At 41.8% G+C, this 5,000-nt stretch overlaps 1 protein-coding gene across 2 annotated transcripts in view; it reads left to right on the forward strand.

Moving 5' to 3' along the window:
- The window catches only part of LOC113814380 (uncharacterized), a 56,177-nt gene extending 54,785 nt beyond the window's left edge, over positions 1 to 1,392 (forward strand). The window contains exon 3 of one of the 2 annotated variants that reach the window (XM_070126542.1): positions 1 to 1,392. This exon is cut by the window's left edge and continues 1,482 nt beyond it. The gene's annotated coding sequence lies outside the window, so the exon portion shown is untranslated. The other variant, XM_070126543.1, reaches the window with a different exon arrangement.
- Positions 1,393 to 5,000: the final 3,608 nt, after the last annotated feature.

Below are 5,000 nucleotides of genomic sequence, written 5' to 3' on the forward strand. Positions count from 1 at the left end.
ACGGCGATGCTAAGAAACTACCAAAGTGGACTCCAAAAAAATCATAGATTTAACATGAAAAAAGAAAAAAAAAAGAAAAAAAAGTAGCAAAACGTGACTTCGCAATAAAAGTGGTCGGGTCAGAGTGTACAAGTTGAATGAAATCATAGACCCCAATGAAATGCAAAATGAAATACCTTATCCCATGTGATACCTGCGCTGCGTTGGGAAGGTTAGCGAAGGAAACGAGCCAAGAGATCCATCTGTCTCCAGGACCGTGGTCGCCAAAAAGGACCTAGTGGTTAGCTCTGAATTCCAAGTCTACAGCTCCCTGGGCAAGAAAATGAAGTGCGATCTGGAAGCCGCTGAAGTGAATATAGTGCATTGACTACTAGTTGATGATTTTTTAAATATATATATATCTAGCATGAAAAGATAAAGGTGGCATGGTTACCAATTAGTGTTTTTTAAAGTGCTTTTATTGGAAAGTTTAATGGAAAATAAGATATTAACCAAAGGCAAAAACATGCGCTAAAATACAAATATATATATTTGCTGGCATGCTAAAGTAAAAAAAGATATGCATAGTATGTATTTATGAAACATAAGAATCTAGATCTCAAGTGAAATAAGATAGAGAATGAGTATTAACATAAGATGATAATGACAAACTGAAGAGACGTAAAAGATGCTTTGCAAATTAGAATGTTCAAAGAAGTATATGGAATAATCTAAACTCTTTTCCGAGATTTTCAGTAAATCTTTAAATAAACAAATAAAAAAATGAATAAATAGGTATTTAAATAACTAAGTAAAGTGAAATATCCAAAATAAATAAATTTCCTTGCCTGTTTTCACGGGCGACACATCCAGCATATTCTGACGTGTCTTGTATAGTTTGTGAATTTTGTGATTACTCTGTACACAGTAATTGTTTATCCAAATGAATTAAATAGATTTAGGTAACTTTCAGTATATGAGTGGACCGTTTGTTGTAGAGACCATGGCTGATACAGATGTCCTTCACCATCATAGTCCGGTAGGCAGTGAGAAATCCTGAAATGTTTGTTGTTCATAGTGCGAGGAAGACGACCCGAAGAGCTCGCCGCCGGAATAGCCTAGCTGTGGTGTTCGCGTGTCCGGGCATCCCCCTCGGCGACCCCCTGGCCGGCCACCGGACTAGCGGGAGTCGGGGGTGATGCTAGATCTACTTACGTTAGATTGTATACAGATATACAAAGGAACACCCTCTGACACGTGTGCGTGCGATGTGGATGCGTGCGGGTGTATGTTTCCGCGCGCATGTGCCCAAACACACACACACACACACACACACACACACACACACACACACACACACACACACACACACACACACACACACACACACACACACACACACACACACACACACACACACACTAAACAAGCCGTGTCAGGCCAGAGACACCATGTCACTGTAAATAGTTAATCAACCTGCTTCTCTCTTATCCTTTGTTGTAATTTGTATGGCAGTTCATTCCAGCTATTACGAATTCGAAATATCAACAATCAAAATTTATCTTTAGAATCAAAGACTATACTAGACCGCCACCGATTATTTGTATTCGACAGGTTTTGCTGTAAAACACCGGGGCAGAGAATGCGTGGGACATGCAGGTCTTTCAGTCATTTCCAAAAGGTGAATCCAAAAATAAAGCGAAAGAATAACTCATCTAGAATGTGCGGCGCATTGGCGGTTAGGGAATTCCTCCCAGGAGAACCTCATGGCCCGCCCTCGCTCTGCGTTCTTCGGGCCCGAGCTGGACCCACTAGTGTGTACCGTAGTGTAGGTGTAGCCCCTGAGTGAGTAGTCGGGGTGTACAAAGCTTGGCCTCACTCGCGTTTCCCTTCTACGTTCATAGTGGTAAACATGACCAACTGCTTGTCGAGCTTCTAATCGGGATGGCCGTTAGCTTTCTCTGTCTTGTTTATCGTGTTTATTTATCTATTTATTTACTTCTTAACGGGACCTTCCGATCGCCAAGTTAGAGGCGGTGAGTATTTTCCACCGTAAATTCAATCCAGGGTTTTCTAATCCTTAGAAAGGGTAAGCTAGAACGTCATAATAATCCTTGCGTCAGGTTACGAGCCAACGATGTGTTAGCGAGATTTGCTGTCAAGGGTTTTGTTTACTACAGAAACGTAGGTCTAGCCTTCTGAGCTGTCCACGAGCCGACCAGTGAGGGCCGGCCGAGGGCAGGACTATCTCTCACGCGTGTGCTTGTTTTCATCACTTTATGAGTGCTGTTACAACAGGTTAGCAAATTTTTTAATTTGTGCCTGTGAAGTGTGTGAATATATATACATATATTATTTTTCTTTTCACTTTCACGAAAGAAACAGTTACGATATCATGCATTTTATGTACATTAGGAGGTAGCAGGGACGACTGTTTACAGTTATCTGTTACATATGTATATGATATTAAAGGCATCAGATCATTACGTACTTTCGTTGATCGTAACAAAAGACACCTCTAAAGCAACCAAAAATAAAATCAGAGTGATTGTCGAGGAAGAGAAATTAATCTTTGCCTCAGCGGAGCCCCTGAGACGGAAATAAATAATTCTATGATTGGACAGATTTTCGCCAAGTCCAGCATTCTAAACTTAACTATGCACGCGAGTCAGTGCTGATTCAGGGCGAAAGTTCGGATCAGCAAGAGATGCAGGGACAAATGAAGACCTAAAAGCTAGGCTGCGGTTCAACTGACATTCCATCCTCGAAGGCCAGCGGTGCGGGAACTATGCAGGAATTAAGAGTCATTATACATTATCAGATTGGATGGCGGAGGCAAGAGAATATGGCTGAAGTTGAGCTTAAAGTGGAACAAATGGGTGACTTTAAAGATGGTGGAACTAAAATGAAATTGACCACACGTGCAGTATATTACATAAATGCGATTCAGGTAGGATTTAGGTATACAATAAATGAAAAAAACAAGATCAGATTTTATGAAGTATGGCCCGATTCGTTTTTGCTGTCACATAAATATTCACCGAAGATATTATTTTGGGAATGTTAATTTTGCTTGATGTAGACCGACATGAGTAAATATGTTCGGATTTCAAAACGATCGTGGATATAATTTGTCGGTTATGATACGGGAAAGAACTCACAAAATGGTTTAAAATAACTCGAAGTGAACACTGCAACAGTAAGTGAATACAAGCGAGCATTTTACAGTGTCCAAGAAATCATCCGAGAAGTTAACGCTGTAGTGAAGTGACATGTTGCTATAAAGAACGGAGAACGGAGAACGGACTTGCGAAATACTATGGTCCTTCGGTGGAACGGCAGGACTGACTTGGATAGTAAAATATACGAAAGACTATTAAGATAACTTACGTCCGATTCATTTTTCATCATTGAATTTCCAATCCGCCGGTCATTAAACTGCAAATTGATATCACCCAGCAACATAAATCAGATCTTATTGCATGTTTATCGCCGGAGGAAAAAAGAGACAAAAAATCAGCTCCGAGGTCATTCCTCCGGGAGTAAAACAACACAATTCCCAGACGGTTAAGCGGAGAATGGAAATCCCTGTGTCGCGCTGAAGAAAAGAAACCAACAGATGTCGTCTCCGGCTGCTTTGGATGCGCTGAGAGACACTTAAGTGCACATTTATGTCCTTCTCTCCACGACGCCTCCACGGCCAGGGCAGCATCATGCGGCCCTGCACCAGAAAACGCTATCCCCTATTGATCCACGCCTACAATCCCCAACCACCCTCCAGCCTGCTCTCTCTCTCTCTCTCTCTCTCTCTCTCTCTCTCTCTCTCTCTCTCTCTCTCTCTCTCTCTCTCTCTCTCTCTCTCTCTCTCTCTCTCTCTGTAATTATAATTATAATCACCTCTTACTTTCTCCATCTTTCTCTCTTTCTTTATCATTCTCTCACCCCTTTATTCTCTTTCCATCTCTCCCTCCCTCTGTCCCTCATACAAAAGGCGACATCGGTAGTTACATAAGACTGAATCTTTTCTGTTTCGCGAGAGGAATTACAACCTTGAGCTCCCGAGTGTCACCTAAGCCCTCCAGGCAGCCTTGAAGCTCCATTTCGGAGAAGCTAGATGAATAGACGGGAGGAGGAGGAGGAGGAGAAGGCACTCCCGAGCCACATCTGCGTCTGCCATGACTATTGCTGTACTCATGCTGCAGATTCTAGGTCGTTCGAGTCTTTGGCTGTATGTTGGGGGTATCTTCACGTTTCCTTGTTCTTCATTGCTTCCGTAGTCACGCCGTTTTATAAAAATATTGACGAATCACGCATTGGAAACTCAGCCACGTCCCGTTACCAAATTAGGAAAAAAATGTTCTTCCATCCGATTAAAAAGGGAAAAAAAATCTACGCGTTATCCGACCGGCCTTTATTACCTTCGAAATTTTCGGTTAACATTTCCCTCGCATTTCCGGATTCAAATCACTTCTAAAGAGTAACAAGTCTATTGGACCGAGATATACGAATGATGTTCCTGAAATAGATAGAGACATAAAAGGCCTTTAGTTACCATGATGATTCAGGCCAATCGAACATCCAAGCCGTAAATTGCATCCGAATGTTGATTACATTAATGATGTTAGGGAATATTTATGGGACTGATAAGTGTTGATTTGTGAATGTTTACCAACCCAAATGCAATCAGGTCTCTAGGTAATTTTGTATCATATACACCATGTAACAGATAGAGACTGTGGGCGCTTAGAGAATACATTTTGTACTGCTTTTAAATGGATTTCAGTTCCGACAGCTCCACAATGACGACGCCTCATTATATGAATGGTTCGCTGCATACATGTTAGAGATCACTCTTATATATAAATGGTTTTATTAAATTCTTAGGGGAGACGAAGGTAATGCCAGCATCATCTTGAGGCATAGTGCATAACAGAGGAACCAGAACCAGGCTGGGGAAAGCGAAAACGTAGGCGTGCCGGCATCAGCGAGTGTGGCACTAAAGAAAGCTAGATCACTGCAGT

Source organism: Penaeus vannamei, chromosome 10 (genome assembly GCF_042767895.1).
Source record: "Penaeus vannamei isolate JL-2024 chromosome 10, ASM4276789v1, whole genome shotgun sequence".
NCBI lineage: Eukaryota > Metazoa > Arthropoda > Malacostraca > Decapoda > Penaeidae > Penaeus > Penaeus vannamei.